The following is a 25,886-nucleotide window of genomic DNA, read 5'->3' as shown; positions in this document are numbered from 1 at the left end:
TACAGATAGTGGTCACCTTTCCAAGTAATTCTGAGGACACAAGGGAGTTTATTAGGCCATGTCCACTCCAATAATCTGAAAGGTTTTTCAAGAAACACTGTTCACAACCAACACCCAAATCAGTCACACCATGACCACCATGTCATGTATGACAAACCCCACAGAAGGCAAGTCAGGCCATAGTCTAACATGGGATATAATGTTTTCATTGTAAGCTGTAACAAGTCTGTCATTACCTACAACTGAATCACACAAAATTAGGCCTCACGTACACGGCAGAGCCCCGTGTACAGAGCCTGGACAACAAAAATTTTGCAGGTAGTCTATGTATGAAAAACACACAATGCAGGAGGATACCCTCCATCTATACAGCATGGAACACACAGATTATGTCCATAATGCACCAAAACTAAGACCCAAGGGTCGTAATATGGACCCCAACACACATATTAGGCCCGTCTGTAGGTGGCATTTGAGGATTGAAATTACAATCCTTCGAGAGTCAGACATTAGCAGTAACCCAAGCTACATATTACTGGCACCAGTAGCAAATTGGTAGGCACACTGGCAATATGGTTCCTCAGCCTGGTCCAGTCAGGCCATACGCAACCAACTTCTTCTCACCATCAGTCAGATCAGCTAGACAGCTAACGTGGCTTGTTTCTAAAGCATTCAGTGGCATCTATTTTTTAATGTACATCTGTAGCACTCTAGAACTAAAGGCTTCAAGGTCTCTTTTCCCTACCCAAGGTTGGCCCTACACATGAGGACAGTAGTGGAGCACTTGTTCAGAGGACAGATCTCTCTCCCCAACCTATCCCCCCCCCCATACACATGCACGTTTTTTGTGCATGTTGCAATCCAACAGCCCGATCCTCATCTCCCCCGACATCTGCTGTTGTCAGAGTGGAGAGGCTGCCATATTCACTAAATGATTGACCGATCCCACCTAAAATCGTCACGTTCGTCAACCTACATCTAATATGTAAGGACAGTATAATGTAGGAGTTTCAATTAAATTAATGTACAACCCCCCCCCCCCCCCCCCTTTTTTTACTTTACATTCCCTGAAGGACAACCAACACGGTACCACTTAGCAGACAGCACTTATAAAGTAATTCACGGGAAAAAAAAAAAAAAAATCCATAAAAACAGGGACTTTAGTATCGTAATTAATTATCTAATGGTGAGGCCTCCAGACTTCCATAATGAACCATTTCTGCAGGTGTGGTCTGGATGCCTACCAACAGGCACTGCCACCAGTTTCCAACACTACGTTTCCATGTTCTGGTGAAGGGGGGGGGGGGGGGGGGGGGGGTGTCAACAAATATGGAGATTCTGTACATGGATAAGCACATATTAAGCGTATTGATCAGCAGGAGAGACAATGGGCATCATCTGTTCCAACAAGTGCCCCCCCACATTAGCTTATATGTATGAAGGCCGTTGTGTCAGCAGGAATGAAAGCACAAGGGTTTTAGATTCTGCATTACAGAATTGGAAAACGCTAAATCACGATGACCAGTCAGATGCTCAGTTTTATGTTCCCGACAGAAAAAGACGGCATGGACTCTAATTTCCAAAAACAAAAACTGTATAACGAGGCAGAACAAGGTGAGCAAGTGATAGAGGCCGCTGGGAGACACCATATAACACATGCAAAAGATGGCCAGCGGACTGCACCATGCCATCTAAGGCTAGTTTCACACTAGCGGCAAGGAACTCCTGCAGGCTGTTCCGGCGGGTGAACAGCCTGTCGGATCCGTGCTGCCGCTAGTGCACGTGTGTCCCCGGACTACCGCTCTGGCCCCATTGACTATAATGGGGGCGGGCCGGAGTTCCGGCGGCAGCACGGCAAACATGCCGAGAGTCGGCTGGAATAAAACTACGACATGTTCGCCTGCCGGAGTTCATTGCCGCTAGTGTGGCACTCCTACATCACAAACACTGGGATTCCTTCTAGGTCACACCCCAGTACAGTGCGAGGACCCCAAACACTGTAGATCAGGAATGGCCAACCTGCGGCTCTCCAGCTGTTCGAAAACTACAACTCCCACCATGCCCTGCTGTTGTTGGTCTAGGAATGCTGGGAGTTGTAGTTTTGCAACAGATGGAGAGTCTCAGGTTGGCCATCCCTGCCCTAGATCTAAGCTTTACATTTTGTATCTTTGATGTTTATGGGACGATCAATAATGGATCAGTGGGGGATCAGACTCCAGCACCCCCAAGATCAACTGTCTGAAAGGGTCAAGGAGATGTGGCTAGTAGTTTTGAGCGAACTTGTGTTCAAAGTTCGGTGTCTAAAGTTCGGGTTATCGAAGAATCGCATTATGGATTCAGCTACCACGCACCATAAATCCATATTGTGATTCTTTGATAACCCGAACCTAAAACACAAGTTCACACACACACACACACGCCGGAGCTGGCACCACACCTGTCCACAGGTTGTGTCTGGTATTACAGCTCAGTCCTATTCACTTCCATGGAGCCCAGCTACAATATCCGGAAAAACCCATAGACAGGTACAGGGCTGTTTTTGGAAGGAATCATCCTCATCCCGGAAATCCTCATTAATGGGTTACAAATTATTTTGGGGGGTGGGCGGGGGAAATAAATATTAGAACGAATAAGGGGTGCTTTTGTTTTACTTTTAATTATATAACTAAATTGCGACGACCCACGCCTGCGGCTCTCTATAGATAAAGTAGGTCATGCCAGCAGACTCCTAAGTGTCCTCATGTGGCCCTGGCAGCGAGTTGGCACACGGACGGAATGGATTGTGCAAGGTCTATGAGGTAACTGAAGAGGATTTCAATACACAGGGCAGAAGGGCGCTCTACGTAAAGGAAGGTAAACCTAAAATCTCTTAATTTAACCTGAAGGTCAGCACCATCCATTTTTTGCCGTTATCGGCCATCGGTAGTGTTCTGCAATGGAGTCACAGGTGGTCGAGAAAAGGGTCTTCCGCACCTGGCAGAATCGGGGACTAAGAGGCCACCTCCAGGACGAAGTCGGAGAAAATGAAGCGCCACCCATTGGGTAGTGGCCATGCCAGGGTACTGCAGCTCAGCATCCATTCAAGTAAGTGAGACTGGATGTGCAGTGGACAAAAGGCAAGTTCCCATCCAATGTCTACAGACCGGATGCCGATTTCTCTGTGCATTCCTATGGGAGTCACATCCAAGCTCTCATAGGAACATACAGAGCGGTCCACATAGCAGACAGTGTGCGATTCCCTTGCGGTGGGGGGGCGGGCTGGAACAGGAGGATAGTTCAGCTATAAAGCTGAATTACCTGCTCTACCTTGTACTGAAGGGGGGAAAAGTTGGCGGAGTGCTGCTTTAAAGCCGACACTAAGCAAACAGCTGATCTGACTCCAGGACGGCCTCCAGTGAACACCTCCGTTTCATGGTTGTCATGACCTGCCCCTTAGCTACTTAAAAAAAAAAAAAACATAACAAGGAAATGCAAGAATTACAAAAGGTCAGAGACGTACAACTGTGGAGGCTGGGATTACTAGTAATATGGGGAAGTAACATATCCCCTGCAGCTACCCCCCCAGCCCCTGCACAACAGAAGGGCTCCAGCCTCCAGCTACCATGAGAGCTCCTATACCGTATCCTAAGGGCAGGTTCACACACAGCTGACTAGTCGCATACATTTTCGGAGCTTGCAGAAAACTATGCAATTGCTGCAGAAACAACCTCTCGCAGTTAGGCCTCATGCATAAGGCCATGCTTTTTTTTGCGGACCGCAAACCACGGATCCGCAAAAAACAGAAGCCACCCGTGTGCCTTCCGCAATTTGCAGAACGGAACGGGTGGCCCATTGTAGACATGCCTATTCTTGTCCGCAAAACGGACAAGAATAGGACATGCTATATTTTTTTCGCGGGGCCCCAGAACGGAGCAACGGATGCGGACAGCACACGGAGTGCTGTCCGCATCTTTTGCGGCCCCATTGAAGTGAATGGGTCCGCATCCGAGCCGCAAAAACTGAGGCTCGGATGCGGACCCGAAAAACAGTCTTGTGCATGAGGCCTTATATGGAACAAATGTTCATTGGCAGAAATGTCTGCAACCAATAGCCCAGCTGTGAACACAGCCCGATACATGTCAGACGGGATCCTGAAGAAGCACTGCGGGCTCTCCCTAGGCCCGTGACATCACGATCAACGGTCACATGGCCTACTTGCTGCTCGGTCCCATTCAAGTGAATGGGCCTGGGCTGCAATACCAAGGACAGCCACTATGCAATGAGCGGCGCTGTGCTTCTTAAGCTGCGAGGAGCCCACAGAGCTGATTGGCGGGGTTCCCAATCAGATACTGATGACCCATCCTGAGAATAGGTCATCAATATTATACTCCTGGAAAATCTCTGTAAAGTCAATAGGCCAATTTACATGACCGATTTTTAGAGGGTGAAACAGAGATGACCTTCACATAGTTAGTCATGGTAGACCATTCTGATGAGCCAGTCCACACTGGGGCACATATACTGACTGGTGTGCCATGTTACAGGAAGCAGCACATGCATACTGGTGCTCAGTCTACATTCGTTTTTTCTGTCTGGCGGGGGTGTCCAACACCCCCCTTCCCTCTCAGATCAGATGTACTGCAGTAGCTCGGGCACTACACAGCTCCACCCATTGTGTAGTGGACACATCTGGTTACTGCAGCACTGCTTACCCAGCTCTGTCCACTACAGAAAGACAGAGCCGAGAAGTTCTGGTGCCGGAGCTACTGTAGGGTGTCAGAACCCTGCCAAATCTGAGAATAGGCCATCACTTGTAATAAGCTAGACAATCCCTTTAAAAAAGGGGGACACTAAACCCTCAAAAACATAAAACAAGAACATGGCACACAGAGCTATATCTACAAGGTGGCATAAGAGGTTTACCTGTGATCTTGCAGACACTTTCTCCCTCCCCCCACTCTACCCAATCTTCGGCTACAGAACGGCTAGGTGCACAGGCATACACTCAACAGGAAGTTCTGGGAGAGGGGCAGGTCTTCAGCCACAGACACACTGAAATGCCTGCCCGAAAAAGTCCAGCATAACGGAAACCAGACGGATCCGTTATGCTTGGCCATAGACCTCCATTATGACGGATCAAAACGGAAGGCCTCTTAAAGGCTTCCGTCATGGAATTCAGTTATATTCCGTTATAACGGAATCCATAAAACGGGATTCCGCCACTGCCCGAACGCTGAATCCGAATCTGTAAAGTTCGGCTTCGCTCATTTCTAATCATTACATAACTAGGCAAACTTGGAATTCAGCAGGGTAACAACCTCTGCGGATATGGAATGGGAGGCCACACATTCTGTACTTTACTTCATTACTATAATGCTCACTTTGGTATTAGCTTCAGATTTACCCTAAATTGAGATGCGGTTCAGATTTTTTTTTAAATTGCAGGTTGTCAACTTATTTCACGGATTTTCACTTGTTTCAGTGTGAGGGTTTACACGTTAACCCCTGATAAATCCAAACAGATCCACAGCAGAATATTCTGCCCCACGTGCAGGGCCTAATCACATACTTGTACTCATCGCCATACAAGCTCCGAGTTCTAACACGGCACCCGTAGCAGCGTTCCGGGCAAATTAAGGTTTTTCCTGGAGCCGAGATCTCCCCCAACATCTACCATCAGGGGCAAGTCGATATTCGGAGTGTCAGCCGACAATTATCTAATGTGTATGACCGGTTTAAAGGGTATTCCAGCTACAACAAATAATCTATCCACTGGAGAGGGGGGAAATCACTGTTAACTCGTGGGGGTCCAAACTATACCCACTGATCAAGAGAATGGGGGGTTACAGGTCCCTCATTTGATGGGAGTAGTGGTCAAGCGTGCACACTGATGCCCCATCCAAATTCTATTGGACGGCCTTAGATAGCCAAGCGCGGCACTGAACTGGAGAATCAATATGGAAACTGAACCCCTGCTCTGTTCTTGTGACCATGGGTGTTCCCTATCCCAGTGCATAACTTGTTGTTACTGGAATACCCCTTTAAGCTTGCAGTCAAGAGACATTGCCTCCATAGATTCACAAACAATGACTTCCAAAAATCCTAAAACAAAAATCTCCATACACCCGACACAAGTATTTGATAGGACACCACACCGCATATGTCGCTGAGCGATCAAATATGTATGAGGGCAGCACAATAGTCGTTCAATCCTTTCACCCCCCCCCCCCAAGGAAATAAGCCATTGCCAGAGGTGTCTACTGCCACCTTTATGGGCGGAGTCAGGAGACGGTGAGCGTAACGTGCATGGGTATAGTGGGTTGTACGGTACTCGATCATACCTGGCCAATTCTGGGTCACTCAGACATAAGTGGAGTCAGAAGCATCAGGCAGGCACTCAACTCCCACCTCTTAAGTGTATGGCCAGAATAGGGATGTCCTCATCCCATCTCAATTAACAGACTCATTAAGTTCGACCCAAGACTGTTCCTTCCGAAATTAGCGGTTACAAGAGACGTAACAATCGTCAACCAACTGAGCAAATCAAATGGAACGTTTCTACTCAACCTCTCCAGTGTGGTCCTATTAACACTGCCCCTTCCAGTTACTGTAGTAGAGCATAAATGCGTCACAGAGAGGGGAACCCTAACTCTAGACCCCTTATCTTAGCCAGGTTATTTCTTGAGGTATACCTCCAATGGATGACTACAACATACACCAGCCTGATGGATCCAGGAAAGGGCACTCTTGAAAATTTATTTTGCCACTAGGACCCTATGGGTATGCTAGGTCGCGATGTACAGTATACGTCAAAGCTTCCCTGGCCCATACGAGTAAACAGACACAATCCATGCCATACCAAGCACAACACACATTGCCAGGGGGGGCGCTACAGCATGTGTTCTGCCAACGTGAACTACTAACCACTTCTCAAAGTTGGTCAACTGACATGAAAAACAATGAGTAGGTCAAGACCCAACCACAAAATATGAACTGTAACCATCAACAGTCCATGTCACCATCCAGTGACCCAGCCAAAACCCTGATGACCATACTTCATAGCAATCAACTGACCATAGATGTTAGAAGCCAAAAGGACCCATCCTAATCTATCCGCATATCGTTGCCTTTATCTAGTTGACCCAAAATCGTATTATACCATTTTATACTGCCCAACTTGGACAGTCAGGTGACCCATCTGTAACTACCCATGCCCAATAACCAAATATTCCAACCATATCCACAGAGCTGGCCATGCCCCAAGCATATCCACAGAGCTGGCCATGCCCCAAGCATATCCACAGAGCTGGCCATGCCCCAAGCATATCCACAGAGCTGGCCATGCCCCAAGCATATCCACAGAGCTGGCCATGCCCCAAGCATATCCACAGAGCTGGCCATGCCCCAAGCATATCCACAGAGCTGGCCATGCCCCAAGCATATCCACAGAGCTGGCCACACAGAGGTATCTGTATGGCGGAAAAACTGCATTCATCTGGCTGTTGGCTGGATCGCCACCAGATTCCATTATAGTCACTGGGGTCTGGTAGTATCCAGCTATACCGGATACCGTGAAACCCAGTAGCCTGTTCCTCCGCTGGATCAGGCAAACATATTTCAGAACGCATATTCGAACCTACCCTTCAGTGGACCATGCCCTATAATAGCCATGAGATGTGACCAAGTCCTTCAACACACTGACCAAAAATATCCTTCAACTGCTCCTACACCGCACACGTTTGTCTCCGCCATGACTACGAGATAACAACCTACCCAATGTCCTAACCATACACATGAAAGTGGCCAACCATAACCCCCCTCCAGGCTGAAGACCAAAGTCATCCACCTCAACCGTAGCCTACAGATGACATAGCCATCTCCTCGCCTGACCGTACAAAGACCAAGATCACACATGGACTTTCATGCCGCCAGGTACGTCACACCGTATCAAGATCTAGCATGCCAAGGGACAATCAGAGGATGGCACGGTCAGATCCTCAGACACATTTGAGGATAGGTTCTTCTCCATAGCCTTCACTTGTCAAGCTGCACACGGCTGGTGCCCACAAGACACCTGGCACCTGCACACCAAGTCTATGCCATCAGAAATGATCTACTACAGGAAGACCACAATGTGTGCACTTACCTTGCCCAAGAAGCTGTATCAGGCTGCGATACAATCTCACCTCCCCATACTACTGAACCTTCTGAGCTGGGGGGAGGACTTCTGCACCCAAAATATCCCAAGCAGGAACTGAGAAGAGGGAGAAGGGGGTAAGCCCCTGGCACAAAGGAGGAGGCACAGGGAAGGTGAGGAGGTGCAGAGCATGCACTGCACAGGGAAGGGAGGAAGGTGCAGTGCATATGCAGTGAGAGGGTGCAGTGCGGGGAGGATGGGTGGGGGAGGGGCAGAGGGAAGTGCCAGCCAGATAGACACAGCAATCAAGTGACAATGAGGAGCAGAAACCGAGACCCGTTGGCAGCGCGCTCAGCTCCTGTACCCCATGCTGCTGCAGCCGCTCACCCACCTCCTCTCTCCTCCAGCCTCACCGTCTCATCTCCAATTGCACAATGCTGCCGCTCATTAATATTCACGAGCCTCCCTTCTTCTCCTGCCGTTCCAGGCCACGCCCCCCACTCTCCCGAAACCCCAGGCCGCGCCAGGCCAGAGCAGAAAAGCGCCGAGATCATCGAGCCGCTAACGTGCGAGGGGGGGATGGGCGCTACATTGTATCGCTAGACGGAAGTGCTTAACCCGTTAGCGCCCGGGAGTGATCGCGAAGTGCGAATCATCGCGAGGGACGAGAATCAGATACTGCACGTATGTCCTCCCCTCCCCCCCCAAATGACTGTAGACCCCACACCAGACCCCCATTTATACAGATACCAGAACCAAGGGGACGTGAAATAAGTGCAAAAATCCGCATCCTATTTTGGGGCAGATTTTAGCCTCCTCGTTGCAAATGGTGAAATCGTCGCTGACAATCCGCAACGTGAACCGATTTTAAATCCGCAGGGCTGAATTCACACACAGGTTTTTTCCGCACAGTGTGGATTACATTTGTTAAAAATCTCATCCGCTTTCCTGCCGCTGTGATAAGCTGCACGTTTTCCACCCTCCAGTTGGAGAATCTGCTGTAGAAGCCCCCACGTTAACATGCTGCACCAGAACAGCGCCACTCATTGTGCAGTGGACAGAGCTGGTAACTGCAGTGCTGCTCCCCTGAAGATTGACAGGGGCCCCGCCAAACATACACTGAACAAAAACATAAACGTAACACTTTCGGTTTTGCTCCCATTTTGTATGAGCTGAACTCAAAGATCTGAAACATTTTCTACTTACACAAAAGACCCATTACTCTCAAATACTGTTCATAAATCTGTCTAAATCTGTTAGTGAGCACTTCTCCTTTGCTGAGATAATCCATCCGACCTCCCAGGTGTGGCATATCAGATTGGATATGGCACAGGTGTGGCTTAGGCTACCTTCACACTGGCGTTTCGGCTTTCCGGTTGTGAGATCCGTTCAGGGCTCTCACAAGCGGTCCAAAACGGATCAGTTTTGCCCTAATGCATTCTGGATGGAAAAGGATCCGCTCAGAATCCATCAGTTTGCCTCCGTTCAGTCACCATGCCGCTCTGGAGGCGGACTGCAGCGTTTTGGTGTCCGTCTGACGAAACTGAGCCAAACGGATCCGTCCTGGCACATAATGTAAGTCAATGGGGAAGGATCCGTTTTCTATAAAACAATCTGGCACAATAGAAAACGGATCCGTCCCCCATTGACTTTCAATGGTGTTCAAGAAGGATCCGTCTTGGCTATGTTAAAGATGATACAAACAGATCCGTTCTGAACGGATGCAGACGTTTGTATTATCTGAACAGATCCGTCTGTGTAGATCCATGACGGATCAGCACCAAACGCAAGTGTGAAAGTAGCCTTAGGCCTCTTTCACACGGACGTTGCGGGAAAAAGAAGCGGGTGCGTTGCGGGAAAATGCACAATTTTTCCCCGCGAGTGCAAAGTGTTTTAATGCGTTTTGCACGCGCGTGAGAAATATCGGCATGTTGGGTACCCAAACCTGAACCTGGACTTCTTCACAGAAGTTCGGGTTTGGGTTAAGGTGTTGTGTACAGTCGTGGCCAAAAGTTTTGAGAATGACACAAATATTAGTTTTCACAAAGTTTGCTGCTAAACTGCTTTTAGATCTTTGTTTCAGTTGTTTCTGTGATGTAGTGAAATATAATTACACGCACTTCATACGTTTCAAAGGCTTTTATCGACAATTACATGACATTTATGCAAAGAGTCAGTATTTGCAGTGTTGGCCCTTCTTTTTCAGGACCTCTGCAATTCGACTGGGCATGCTCTCAATCAACTTCTGGGCCAATTCCTGACTGATAGCAACCCATTCTTTCATAATCACTTCTTGGAGTTTGTCAGAATTAGTGGGTTTTTGTTTGTCCACCCGCCTCTTGAGGATTGACCACAAGTTCTCAATGGGATTAAGATCTGGGGAATTTCCAGGCCATGGACCCAAAATGTCAACGTTTTGGTCCCCGAGCCACTTAGTTATCACTTTTGCCTTATGGCACGGTGCTCCATCGTGCTGGAAAATGCATTGTTCTTCACCAAACTGTTGTTGGATTGTTGGATGAAGTTGCTGTTGGAGGGTGTTTTGGTACCATTCTTTATTCATGGCTGTGTTTTTGGGCAAAATTGTGAGTGAGCCCACTCCCTTGGATGAGAAGCAACCCCACACATGAATGGTCTCAGGATGCTTTACTGTTGGCATGACACAGGACTGATGGTAGCGCTCACCTTTTCTTCTCCGGACAAGCCTTTTTCCAGATGCCCCAAACAATCGGAAAGAGGCTTCATCGGAGAATATGACTTTGCCCCAGTCCTCAGCAGTCCATTCACCATACTTTCTGCAGAAGATCAATCTGTCCCTGATGTTTTTTTTGGAGAGAAGTGGCTTCTTTGCTGTCCTTGACACCAGGCCATCTTCCAAAAGTCTTCGCCTCACTGTGCGTGCAGATGCGCTCACACCTGCCTGCTGCCATTCCTGAGCAAGCTCTGCACTGGTGGCACTCCGATCCCGCAGCTGAATCCTCTTTAGGAGACGATCCTGGCGCTTGCTGGACTTTCTTGGACGCCCTGAAATCTTCTTAACAAGAATTGAACCTCTTTCCTTGAAGTTCTTGATGATCCTATAAATTGTTGATTGAGGTGCAATCTTAGTAGCCACAATATCCTTGCCTGTGAAGCCATTTTTATTTGCAACGCAATGATGGCTGCACGCGTTTCTTTGCAGGTCACCATGGTTAACAATGGAAGAACAATGATTTCAAGCATCACCCTCCTTTTAACATGTCAAGTCTGCCATTTTAACCCAATCAGCCTGACATGGTCCATCACATGGTCCATCATCATGGTGATAGACCATGTGATGAGCGCAGTGACATCACCAAAGGTCCTTTTCCTCCCAGGTCATCAAAGAAGAAGAATGAAGACGAGCCGGGCTTCGCGAACAAGTGGATGAGGTGAGTTTAATTGAAAAAAAAAATTTAACCCCTCCAGCCCTCATTTACTAAGCATTCTGTAATAAGATTGATATTATTTTCCCTTATAACCATGTTATAAGGGAAAATAATAAAGATCAGGTCCCCATCCCGATCGTCGCCTAGCAACCATGCGTGAAAATCGCACCGCATCCGCACTTGCTTGCGAATGCTTGCAATTTTCACGCAGCCCCATTCACTTTTGCGATTTTCACGCAACGCACAAGTGATGCGTGAAAATCACCGCTCATGTGCACAGCCCCATAGAAATGAATGGGTCCGGATTCAGTGCGGGTGCAATGCGTTCACCTCAGGCTGCGGATTGTGGCCTGTGGGATGTTGGTCCACTCCTCTTTCATAACTGTGCGAAGTTGCAGAATATTGGCAGGAACTGGAACACGCTGTCGTATACGGCGATCCAGAGCATCCCAAACATGCTCAATGGGTGACACGTCCGGTGAGTAGGCTGGTCATGCAAGAACTGGGATGTTTTCAGCTTCCAGGAATTGTGTACAGATCCTCGCAATATGGGGCCGTGCATTATCATGCTGCAACATGAGGTGATGGTCGTGGATGAACGGCACAACAATGGGCCTCAGGATCTCATCACGGTATCTCTGTGCATTCAAAATGCCATCAATAAAATGCACCTGTGTTCGTTGTCCATAACATACGCCTGCCCATACCATAACCCCACCGCCACCATGGGCCACTTGATCCACAACGTTGACGTCAGCAAACCGCTCACCCACATGACGCCACACACGCTGTCTGCCATCTGCCCTGAACAGTGAAAACCGGGACTCATCCGTGAACAGAACGCCTCTCCGACGTGCCAGACGCCATCGAATGTGAGCATTTGCCCACTCAAGCCGGTTACGACGACGAACTGCAGTCAGGTCCAGGCCCCGATGAGGACGACGAGCATGCAGATGAGCTTCCCTGAGACGGTTTCTGACAGTTTGTGCAGAAATTCTTTGGTTATGCAAACCGATTGTTGCTGCAGCTGTCCGGGTGGTTGGTCTCAGACGATCATGGTGGTGAACATGCTGGATGTGGAGGTCCTGGGCTGGTGTGGTTACACGTGGTCTGCAGTTGGGAGGCCGGTTGGATGTACTGCCAAATTCTCTGAAACGCCTTTGGAGACGGCTTATGGTAGAGAAATTAACATTCGTTGCACGGGCAACAGCTCTAGTAGACATTCCTGCAGTCAGCATGCCAATTGCACGCTCCCTCAAACGTTGCGAAATCTGTGGCATTGTGCTTTGTGATCAAACTGCACATTTCAGAGTCTCCTTTTATTGTGCGCAGTCTAAGGCCCTGTGCAATATTCATGCTGTCTAATCAGCACCTTGATATGCCACATCTGTGAGGTGGGATGGATTATCTCGGCAAAGAAGAAGTGCTCACTAACACAGATTTATGAACAGTATTGGAGAGTAATGGGTCTTTTGTGTATGTAGAAAATGTTTCAGATCTTTGAGTTCAGCTCATGCAAAATGGGAGCAAAACCGAAAGTATTGCGTTTATATTTTTGTTCAGAATATATTGATGAATGACTGGCCTCAGTGGTGATGTGCCCCCTGTATGGTGCATGTGAACCTATCCGGGTGGAATTTGATAGGTGGGGACCGGACCACCAGAGAAAATAGTTCAGGAGCTAGAACGGAGTAGTTAAAGGGTCCGGCCACCACCAAGTGCTCTCCGCATAGAAGTGAATGGGAGCGCACGGCACATGACCGGCCACCACTCCCATTCACTTCCATGGGCCCGACGGAAATAGCCCAGCCAGCGCTCAGCTATTTTCGGCGGCCCCATAGAAAATGAATGGAGGGCGGCTGCGTATGCGCAGTGCGCATTCCACCGCTTTCGGGCTCCGTTCTCGATAGCGGGGACCAGCACCTATCAGACAGTGGGGACATATCCTAGCGATATGCCCCCATTATCTCAGATGAGACAACTCCTTTAACCTCTTGTTAACTCATATGACACCTTTTTTCTGTTTGTGGTTTTAAAAACCGTGCTGCCGAAAAATGACGTTGATTCTGCATGACATCCACGTCCAGAGTCCCAGGATGAAAAAATCACTTCAAAACCGCATAAAAAACCACATCAGGATGAAAACTAAATTGTAAAAAAAAACACAAGGAATCCTGCAGCAGATCCCAGCAGGATTTTTTCAGCCCAGGAAAAACACCTTGTGAACATACTGGGACTACGGCCGACTGAGCGGGAAGGAAGCGTTCCATCCTGACAGTCGGTTGCTCGTTCAGTGAAGGAGACCACGCGTTTACATGCAGCGATCACCTCCACATTATGAGGGCGAGAGATGACTATCGCGATCCCTTGTCCTCATACAGAATCATGGCTTCTGAGCAGCAGATCACTGTTTAGACCACACAATCTGGTGCTCGGAAGCCATGGGTGGTGGTCAATGAGGCCAGGTGAGGCGACTGCCTCAGGCGGCGAAACCTGGAGACAAGTGGGGTCGGTGGCAGGGCCATGGAAAAGTATGCCTTTAACAGCAGGGCCTGAGGGGGGCGCTATTTAAATTTTTGCCTCAGACAGCAGAAAGGCTAGGTGCACTCCTGGCGGTGGTGCCTGCACGAGCGTCAGGATCGGGTGATCGGCAGCACATTTATATGGCCATATGGTTGGGAGCCACCATTCCCGAATCGTTCGCGATAACCTGCCCGATTCTCGGGCCGTGTAAATGCCCCTTCAGGGTAAGTTCACACATAGCTTTTTAGTTCTTCATAACTTTTGCATTTTTAGTGGAGTTTTCTGCACCTGTGTTTTTTGGTGCGTTTTTTTTTTTAATTAAAGGGCATCTGTCAGCAGTTTTGTGCCTATGAAACTGGCTGACTTGTTACATGTGCACTTGCATCTGTGTTGGTCCCATGTTCACATGTGTCCGCGTTGCTGAGAAATATGATGTTTTAATATGTGCAAATGAGCCTCTAGGAGCAACGAGGGCTACAAATCTGCTGACAGATGCCAAAGTCAATTCTGTGTGTGAAGGGGCCCCAAAGAAGTTCTCCAGTTTTTGTGAAACAAAGCTTGGCTGTATTCTGAAAGGTTCTACAAATTTCTAATTTACCCCGTGTTCAGAAGTCCGCCCTGAACTCAGTATCCGCATTTGGAATCAGTGAAGAAAACATCCATTGTTTAACTCCAGGGGCTGAACGCCTGTCCTGACCTAGCCCTGTTCACACCAGCATGCAGCTTTGTTACATTGTATCAGGGCACTCCTTTCTAATAAGCCATCAGACGTACTTATGTGACTATGCAGACAGTAGATTCTGCTCACCCGCGTTGCGGAGGGCGCACTCACGTGCTGTGGATCACGCCGGTGCGAAGAATGCTCCAGTGTCTATTAGAAAGTATTCAGTGTCCATAGAATCCGTATTACACGGGTGCCACACCAATAATGCGTTTCGAACCTACAACAGTCTTCCTCATAACTAGCTATGAAGACGGACCACTGTTGATCCGGAACGCATCAGCGGTACTGTGTATGGAATTTATGGAAGTTGAATACAGGCTGGAGTTTTTACTTCCTATTGGATGCTTAAAGGGGTTTTCCCATCTCAGACACTGGGGCCATATTGCTAGGATTTGCCCCCAATGTCTGATAGTTGTTGGTCCCCACGGTCTTCCTCCTATGGGAGTGCCGAAAATTAGCCCCATAGAAGTGAATGGAACGGTGGCTGCGCTTGCACAGTACGCAGTCCATTCATTTAAATGGGACTTCCGAAAAAAGCCGAGCATGCCGCTTGGCTATTTTCGGCGCACCCTTAGGAATGAATGCATTCGCGGTGCAGCCTCCTGGTCTTTGCGGGCTCCATTCCAGAGGTGGGACTTGCACCTATCAGACACTGGGGCCATATTGCTAGGATTTGCCCCCAATGTCTGATAGTTGTTGGTCCCCACGGTCTCCCTCCTATGGGAGTGCCGAAAATAGCCGAGCGCTATTTACGTTAGCCCCATAGAAGTGAATGGAACGGTGGCTGCGCTTGCACAGTACGCAGTCCATTCATTTCAATGGGACTTCCGAAAAAAGCTGAGCGTGCCGCTTGGCTATTTTCGGCGCACCCTTAGGAATGAATGCATTCGCGGTGCACCCTTTCCGGTCTTTGCGGGCTCCATTCCAGAGGTGGGACTCGCACCTATCAGACATTGGGGGCATATTCTAGCAATATGCCCCCAATGTCTGCGATGGGAATAACCCTTTTTAGCTTTTTTCCCCACTTATTTCTATTCCCTTATGGGACCTTGATGGCATATAGCTAGGATATGCCATCAGTGTATGATAGATGCAGGTCCCACATCTAGAACCTGCTCCTATCTCCAGAACAGGGCCCCAAAGTGAACAGAGAGTAGCCGCGCAAGCTCAGCCACCCTCTATTGAATGGAGAGGTACCCGCGCTTGAGTGGCCAAGTCTCTATTCACCACTGTGGGACTTCCAAAAATAGCCAATCTCCTTTATTTCGAGGGCCCGTACTGGAGATACCGTGTTTCTCTGAAAATAAGACAGGGTCTTATATTATCTTTTTCTCCGAAAAAAAGGTTAGGGCTTATTGTCGGGGTAGGGCTTATTTTGGGTCCATGAACAACAATCACACATTAATGCTTGGACAAGAAATCTAGATTTATTCAAATACAGTATAATCACAGTGGGTGGCACAGTACTACGGTATGATACCTGTACAGTACTCTGGCAGGCAATGCCACACTTCTTTCTGGTACGTACACTGCCCCTGAGCCCCTAGGCAGCAATGTGTACGGTAGGTTACCACGGAGATCCGGCACGAGAGATGACAGGGTGCAGATTGGTGGAGGCGGGGGAGGGAGCAGGACGCGCTCACCACCAATCAGCACCTCCAGCTCCAGGCAGCAGAGAGGAGAAGGACATCCTCCTGCTGCCTCATTCAGCTACGGTAGGGGTAAGTTAGAACGTGCGGGCTGGCGGCAGTACAGGGTAGAGAAGCCGTCCAGCCTGCCCAGCGATGTACCCGTTCGGTACCGTAGATGGAAGCGCGGCTGCCGGCATAATTTTGCATTTAGTGAAGCCGCGATGTATGCGCGGGCTAGCGGCTCCACTGAAGGCTAAGTGTTGTCAACCTGAGCTGCTGTACCGTAACTCCTGCCCGCCTCCGATCAGCTGGGAGAGCATTGATGTCCTGCCTGCCCGCCCTGGCAGCTCAGGAGCCATTAGTGAGCACTCCTGAGCTGCTAAATCCATAAATATAAAATTCATCTAGGACTTATTTTTGGAGTAGGGCTTATATTCAGGACCTACTCCCCAAACCCCGCAAAATAGGGCTAGGTCTTATTTTCGGGGTAGGTCTTATTTTGGGTCCCAGCTAAAGTAAGCCAAAAACTTTACATATTTGCCTGCACGCATCTATTAACTGGGCCTGATTATAGGCAGGGCACATAGGGCATGTGATTCTGGCCTCTACCACCCTTCCTCCCTGTCCGATACAGTTATTAAAACCAGATCAAGAGAGCGAGACGTCTCACGAGTGCATGGGAGCCTTTGACTGCTCAGGTAGGATCCAGGTCCCAGAGGTGAGATGGGAACCCTCATCAAAGTTTTCTTACAAGGGGTTGTCTGGCCAGTATAGTGCTTGTGAAGAATGGTTAGAATGGCATAAAAAAAACATAGTCCTACTCATTTCACAGGTCCCCCTCCACTTCCCAGGTCGCCTCTGGTCTCTTCTTTCTGGTCCCTCGAAACTCACAGGAAATGACCCTTCAGCCAGTCACTGGTTGCAGTGATGACCTACCTCAGCCAGTGATTGGCTGACCAGTCATTTCCAGTGTGTGAAGAGGGAACAGGAAGTACAGACCAGTGAGGACCTGGTGAGTGGTGGAGAACCGGTGAGGTGAGTATCGCTTCTTTTTTTGTTTATTAAGATTGATGTCCGACCACCCTCTTAAATCTGGCCCTTTCTATTAAAGCAGTGCCTGTGGGAACCTGCAAACCATTCCTCAAGGTTTACTCTAAGCAAAATGGGGGATTCAAAAGGGATTAGTGATTGAGCTGGACAGGAGCGAATGTTTTATGCTCACTGGTTGGCTTCCGCTTCAGAGACGTTTCCTGCAGGAGTCGCTGTTCCTATCACTAACACTTAGCGGGAGATTACGTTTTTCATTGGCAGCAATATGAACGTCTATATCAGTAATTCATAGAATGTGCCAGGAGCTATATAACGTGGTGTGAGTTATGGCAGTGTGCACACATCCATTTGCTTTATGATCAGCACAATGCAATATTTCTGTGTGAACAGTACACTGCAATGAAAGTAGCGGTGATGGACTGGCACTCGGTGGGCACACTCCACTGATCAACAAGACTCATTTGTCTCCTACTACTACCTAGCAGCCATTCCAACATATTATTATACATGATTTGTACTGCTGGGGGCGTCATTGGGCACTGCTGTCTAAATCAAGTTGGTATATTTTATCTATCTATTATCATTCTATCATCTATCTGTCTGTCTAATCTTATATCTATCTCCTATCTATGTGTTCTATTTATATATCTATTTACAGTATCTCACATTTTTGTCAATATTTTATTATATTTTCATGGGACAACACTGAAGATCTGACACTTTGATACAATGTGAAGTCGTCAGTGTACAGCTTGTATAACGGTGTAATTTTGGTGTGTCCTCAAAATAACTCAACACACAGCCATTAATGACTAAACCGCTGGCAACAAAAGTGAGTACACGCCTAAGTGACAATGGCCAAATTGTGTCCATATTTTTTGTGGCCACCATTATTTTCCAGCACTTAACTCTCTTGGGCATGGAGTTCACTAGAGCTTCACAGGTTGCCACTGGAATCCTCTTCCACTCCTCCATGATGACGTTATCACGGAGCTGGTGGATGTTAGAGACCGTGCGCTCCTCCACCTTCCGTTTGAGGAGGCCCCACAGGTGCTCAATAGGGTTTAGGTCTGGAGACATGCTTGGCCAGTCCAGCACCTTTACCCTCAGTTTCTTTAGCAAGGTTTCTTTAGGTCATCTTGGAGGATACCTTGGAACCGAACCCGTGTTCAGGAAATGTTTTTTTTTACAGTATAAATCAATTTCTGAAGTTATTACGCGATGTCTCGCGAGACTTTGCAAAGTAATAACTTCGGCTCATCGGAGCCAATACATTCTAATACTGTACGGAGCGCTCGCTCCGTACAGTATTGAAATGAAGTTTTAGGCGAATCGACTTCGGATGTTTCATCCGAAGTCGATTCGCTCATCCCTAGTAAGGAACACAGAAGTGTCACGTAACATTAATCCGGAGCATAGGTGTGTTTCCTCATGATGTGCACCCAGGAAGTGAGCTGCCTCTGCTCATGCAGGACTTATGTTGGGCTGTATTAGGGTGTTTCTGGGCACACCCTGTGTTCCTCTCTGTGGTCCTGGTAACCCCTTAATCCTCTGACTAATCTAAGGCTATTATTATGTGTGTTGATTCCCCCTAAATTAGATGTCCAGACACCCAAACAAGGGTCTTCATTCTGCAGTAATATTTGGTAAGTATGGGGTCTTACAACTTGTTCTTCTTTTGGCCGAGTACAACTGTAGTCACACGCTGCGGCTCTTGCTGTGTTTCTGGGTGTTTTTTTGTGTTTTTTTTCAGTGCAAAAGCCATCCCTCTCCATTGAGAAGGGTGAAATCCGCAAGAGAAATCTGCCGTATAAATTGACATTCGGCAGATTTCAAATCCTCAATACCACAGCTTTTCTGCTGCATTTTTAATTTATTTTTATTTTTATGCAGCGTGTAGATGAGAATTCTGGAATTCTCTGCCACTTTGCTGGTACTGTACAACACTGTAGATTTGCCGCACAAAAATCTGCAACGGCAAATCTGCAGCTAATCAGTCACGTGTGAACCTAGCCTAAGGGGCCATTTACATGGGCTGATACCCAGGACAATAACTCCAAATGAAACCGTTTATTCCTGATCCTGATTGCCTACCGCTGTATGGGGATGAAGGGTGGTTGTTACGATCGTTCATCCCTATATAGTTTCATTATAGGTTTACGCCGGACAGTTGTGTTTGCTTATTTGTCAGATGATCAGCGAATGGGCTCGGGCTGCAATACCAAGTACAGCCACTATACAAGGTGTGGTGCTGTGCTTGGTATGTTGTGAGGAGGTGCCTTTTCAAACAGCTGATTATCGGGGGTGTTGGGAGACGGACCCTCACCGATCAGATACTGATGACCTATCCTAAAGGATGGAAAAACCTATCCTAACCATGTCCTGCTTAAACCACTGGGGGTGCGTTACAGTGCTTCAGTGTAGGTAAGAGCTATGAGCCTTAGGACTGACACGTGTATGGCAGCACAACTGGTGAAACATTCTACTTTGTAGGCAAATCCGCTCAAAATCTGGGTAAGATTTTGCACCCTTCGTAATATCACATTTCGTTGGGCCAAAAGCCAGCTATCCGACCCCATATTTGTATATTGTTATAAAAAAAAAAAGGTCAAAACTATATGTTGTCTTAAAGATAAAATTGTACCCAAGTTTTAATTTTAATGGAATTAATAAAGTAAGAGTCATTAGCTTGTACCAAGAGCATCAAGAGTGACATCTGCAGGTTGTAAAGAGGTGGTGCAGTGGACTGAAAAACCTTGTACAGTTGATGTCGTAACAATTAAAATATGTTCTCAAAAGAAAGAAAACCCCAAACTAATTATTATCATGACTTAAGTGCGTTTTCCCCTCCATTAGACGTGCCATGAAAGTGCGATTGGTGGAGAGTAACCGCTGGCACCCGCACTGCGCCTGAGAACAAGGGGCTCCCAGGGTCCATTCTTTATAGAGAGGCTATTCCTCACATAATGAAATGAAAGGTCCAGAAATAGCTAACAAGCATCTAGCACCTTTAAAGTGGTCTTCCGTTCCCCGAAACGTCACGTGGTAGGATTCTGTGTGAAATATGCTTCATTGACTTGCATTGGGGGTAATGCCGGATCCGTCTTTCCTAGGACGGAAAGCAAACTACAACATGTTGCGGTTTGCTCTCCGGTCTAGGAACGAAACTAAATGGAACTGAATGCATTTTGGAGCCTTCCGTTCTGTTCAGTTCAGTTTTGTCCCCTTTGACAATGAATTGGGACAAAACTGAAGCGTTTTTTTCCAGTAATAAGCCCCAATTACGGAACTCAATACCCGAAACGTCATGTGGTAGGATTCTGTGTGAAATATGCTTCAGCTATGAGCACTTTCCTGGAGTGTTCGGACTATTTGAATTTTTGGAATAAAGGATTTTCCTATTTGGACTACTAAATATGAGTGGTCTGTTGTAATTGCTATATAGACCTGAAGGTGTAAAATGAATTACACTGGATGTTGATAGATTGTGGTGGAGGTGGTGGAGCCACATAGCACCAGGGCCATCATCAAAGAGATTGGGTCAGTTGCAAATCTTATGATCATAAGATCATAAGATTTGGGATATTGAAAACAAACTTGGTGGTAACACACAGCATGGTGGCGCAGAGCTTGGTGGTCACACACAGCATGGTGGCGCAGAGCTTGGTGGTCACACACAGCATGGTGGCACAGAGCTTGGTGGTCACACACAGCATGGTGGCGCAGAGCTTGGTGGTCACACACAGCATGGTGGCACAGAGCTTGGTGGTCACACACAGCATGGTGGCGCAGAGCTTGGTGGTCACACACAGCATGGTGGCGCAGAGCTTGGTGGTCACACACAGCATGGTGGCGCAGAGCTTGGTGGTTACACACAGCATGGTGGCGCAGAGCTTGGTGGTCACACACAGCATGGTGGCGCAGAGCTTGGTGGTTACACACAGCATGGTGGCGCAGAGCTTGGTGGTCACACACAGCATGGTGGCGCAGAGCTTGGTGGTTACACACAGCATGGTGGCGCAGAGCTTGGTGGTCACACACAGCATGGTGGCGCAGAGCTTGGTGGTCACACACAGCATGGTGGCGCAGAGCTTGGTGGTCACACACAGCATGGTGGCGCAGAGCTTGGTGGTCACACACAGCATGGTGGCACTGAGCTTGGTGGTCACACACAGCATGGTGGCACAGAGCTTGGTGGTCACACACAGCATGGTGGCACAGAGCTTGGTGGTCACACACAGCATGTTGGCATAGAGCTTGGGGTAGTTACACACTTTAATGAGAGGCGTAGAGCTTGGTGGTCACACACAGCATGGTGGCGCAGAGCTTGGTGGTTACATACAGCATGGTGGCACAGAGCTTAGTGGTCACACACAGCATCATGGCACAGAGCTTGGTGGTCACACACAGCATGGTGGCACAGAGCTTGGTGGTCACACACAGCATGTTGGCACAGAGCTTGGTAGTTACACACTTTAATGAGAGGTGTAGAGCTTGGTGGTTATCGCTAGTCTCTGTACTCCACAGGCAGTTGCTGCTGGTAGCAGGGCAGTCTCTATACAGGTGGTAGCCCCATGTATCAGAGCAGTCTCTATACTGTACAGGTGAACGCCACTGGTAACAGATGAGTGTCTATACTGGTGGTTGCCCTTGGTGGCAGAACTCTCTTCTAATCCAGGATACTTTTACCAGGTACTTGCCGATAGAAGTAAGACAGACACTTTTCACACTCACAGCGGGCTTAACAGGTGGCCATCACTAATCACAGGGCAATCTCTTTGCTAAGGTCACAGTACAGGTATGTCTCAAGGTACACATTAACAGGACCAGTATTCACAGTCCTCTATACGTACATAGCCGTAGCATGGCCTAGCTAGCTTGCTAGGTCACAATCTCTGATTACTACTCACTCCTGACCATCAGGTTTGGGTCTACCATGTTGCAGTCTGTAGCCCAAAGTGCAAACTCCTATAGGGATATATGGAGCCTCACCATATTACCAAAATAGATGAGCAACAACAAAGTATAGTAGATAAAGACCTGATTTTATTATAACCAACAAAATACACATGATTGACATAGCACAATAAATAAAAGCATAGTTAAAAACCAAACAGGCTGGCGGTGCGTGGTCGGCAGACCATTACATAAAGTGCAAGTGCAAAAAGGGTCAGATCAGCAAAATGTTTAATACACCATGCTATATTGCCAGCAGGTATAGGCACATGTGATGCAGTGTTCAAGACATGTCCACTTAGAAATGTACCAATACAGTAAAGCTATGCTGAAAAAGTAACAATGAGTGTTAGTACTGACCACGCAAGAGTCCACAACAAACACAAGCACCACCAGTCCGCTCCCCGACACGCGTTTCGCGTACTGCTTTTTCAAGGGGTGATGGCTAAACTGGCAGTGGTGCTTTATATAAGTATGGCACGAATCACAGTGCAGGTGGAAACAAAGGGCGTTTATTGGCCCCAAGATTTAAACAAAGATTCAGTTAGAATATGATAGATTGAGTAATCATTAGCTATCCGTCACACCTGTATATTTAAACGGGCGCCGCTCACTATATGGCGCCTGAATCCCTGCACATGTGCACCGCGGGTGCGAGCGAGCCACCCGGTCCGGAAGAGGAGGAACACGCACAAGTGCGTGATCCGCGTCGTCACGGAGCAATGGGACGCACTCGCACCCCGGCGCATGTGCAGAAGACCAGGCGCACTGCGGCCGCCCTGTTGGATGAGGGAATGGAAGCTGGAAATGGTGTGGGGGCGCAACAAATTACATTGGACCAATATGATTAATAACTAGTCCCCATGGGACAATGCATACTACAAAAGCACAATAAAATAGAGTTAATCTATACAAAGTGTAAATAAGCATAAATAAACATCATGATCCACATAAACAGTTATGGAATGTATATTGGATAGCTGATCAAAAAATGCATAATTTACCTAAAACATATTGATAATGGAGTGTTTGTTGTAAGTTCAGTGTGTATAATGAACCCTAAGGTATTAATTAGTGCCATAAGCAAGGCAGTGGGTACGTGTATATATAGATACATGATAAGTAGTGCCAGTGATGATTACTGCTACATAATAACATGAACATATTGAATTAATGTTATACAATATAAATCAATCACGACAAAATTGATAATAAAACCAAATACGGTTTGAATGCAATAATCATAATAAAAAGTGTGTGAATGGCTGTAGAATTCATATGTAGTAATTAAAAATAATTAATGAAAAGAGTAATCATGGTAAAACTGAAAAACCAAAAAAGGTGTATAAGTGAGTCTAAAATTCATATGTGATAGTTCAGAATGAATGGTGAAGAGAATGATCATGGTAAAACTGAAAAACGAAAAAAGAAACGAGGAAAAAAGCGAAAAAAAAGGTAGAGAAGGAAAACAAAACTGAAGTGGACTGTGTTCATATAATGAAATAAAGTGATAATGAAATGAATAATTTATAGAAAATATTGCAGCATATATCTGCATGTGGTTACAATACGTGCAATGGAAAACGAATGATAAGACAATAATAGAGAGAAAATAGTGATGTAGAAATGAGTGTGGTGCACAGAAAGCGAGGTGAACGTACACAAGGTGAAAATGATGAGTGCATGAAAGTGGTGTGAACCAAAATAGCTGGAGCTAACACCCGCAATGTTGAATGCATGACGCGTGACAAAATATGATGCACTGAACACACCCAGTGACACAAAACACCAGAAAAAATACAACTGGTTACTAACCATCATTCGGTATAATGAGGTGAAACTGAGAAAGTGAAGAGTGAAGCACAAGTAAAAACAGACAAAAAGAAAAAATATATAAACCAATTGAAACAGCATGCAGTACCAGGACCTATGTAAAGCCAATGAGACACATGGACGACGGAATTCCGGGTCCACTCACTCACCACACACCAAGGGGATGATTGTCCCATTCACTAACTACCATGCCTCAAAATTCAACCAGCCAGACATTCACTGCCCATTAATCACACAGATGGGTGATAGAGACCTAGAGAACCAACCTAAAATAGTTAGAGCCATAACTTATCAATCATACAAGAAGCACCAGCTCAGTTGACATACAACAAAAATAGAAAAAAGGTAAAAAACAAAGATTGAGACCAGTCCTTTTAAGAAAGACGCAAACGGTATCTTGTCATTGAGACCGTGTGGTGTTTGTGTTTTGAGCTTCACTATCCACTTGCTTTCCACTTGTATTTGTTACCTCCGTTTCTGAATAGATCACCCCCCCCCCTTGAACCCAGGGCTACCTTGTCGATTCCACGAAAATGTGGATCTTGCCATCGATTATCATGTTTGTGTCGAAAATGCCTCGCTATTGGTTTCAGTTTTGCAATTTTATCCTTCTCCAAATTGCTGATCTTAACAGCTGCTCGTATGTCCCTCTGGTGTTCCTGAATGCGAATGCGGAATTCACGTGTGGTCATACCGACATATGAGTCCACATGGACAGGTGGCATAATATATAACCCCTGATGTGCTGCAATTGATGAAATGCACAATGTTGTAAATTTGTTGACCACACGAGTCACTAAAAGTATCCGTTTTGATGATAGCCTTGCACGAACTACAATGACCGCATTGCACTGAGCCCCATTTGGGACTACGTGATTGGAACAAAAAGCTGGTCTTAGGTGGAACATAATGGCTACGCACAAGAACATCATTCAAATTGTTGCTGCGTTTGGCAACAAACGCCGGAGCAGGATCAGGATCTGATCTTAAAATGGGCCAGAATTTCAAGAAACTTTTTCTCAAATTGTGCCATTGCGTGTTGTAGTTCGTGATCATTCTGACCACCTGTGAGGAAGCAGAAGTGTCCCTGTGTCCGAGGGTGAGAAGTGTTTCACGCTGCGTACTCTTTGCGCGTAGGTATCCTCGCTGTATGTCCTGTTGATGATAGCCCCTTTGTTCAAAGCATCGTCTAAGTATATCAGATTCATGTTCAAAATTGGTAGTTGATGTACATATTCTTCTTGCACGTGGAAATTGGCCGGTTGGTATCGACCTTTTCTGGTGCCTAGGATGAAAAGAAGACGCATGAAGTAGGGCATTAGCAGCGGTTTCCCTACGATATACACATGTTTCCAAAATTCCCGCTGTGGACACTTTGATGTTATTGTCCAGAAAAGTGATCTGTTTCGAAGAAACAGTTTGAGTCAGGGAAATATTCCAATCATTCGCACAAGGTACACATTAACAGGACCAGTATTCACAGTCCTCTATTCATAGCCATAGCATGGCCTAGCTAGCTTGCTAGGTCACAATCTCTGATTACTACTCATTTCTGACCATCAGGTTTGGGTCTACCATGTTGTAGTCTGTAGCCCAAAGTGGTCCAAAATCACTTGTTTTAATTAGGGTGATCTCCTCACTGGCAG

General features: G+C 47.1%; 1 protein-coding gene across 3 annotated transcripts in view; it reads right to left on the bottom strand.

The window, feature by feature from the left end:
• The window catches only part of ZMIZ2 (zinc finger MIZ-type containing 2), a 58,374-nt gene extending 49,793 nt beyond the window's left edge, over positions 1-8,581 (bottom strand). Inside the window, exons 1-2 of one of the 3 annotated variants that reach the window (XM_040414580.1) lie at positions 8,508-8,524; positions 8,126-8,233 (exon numbers count right to left, since the gene is read on the bottom strand). The gene's annotated coding sequence lies outside the window, so the exon portion shown is untranslated. The other 2 variants (XM_040414581.1, XM_040414579.1) reach the window with 2 other exon arrangements.
• Between the last annotated feature and the right edge of the window lie 17,305 nt (positions 8,582-25,886).

Source organism: Bufo bufo, chromosome 1, assembly GCF_905171765.1.
Source record: "Bufo bufo chromosome 1, aBufBuf1.1, whole genome shotgun sequence".
NCBI classification, from domain to species: domain Eukaryota; kingdom Metazoa; phylum Chordata; class Amphibia; order Anura; family Bufonidae; genus Bufo; species Bufo bufo.
Note: the sequence above shows the minus strand (reverse complement) of the source record. Positions and strands in the feature narration are given on the sequence as shown.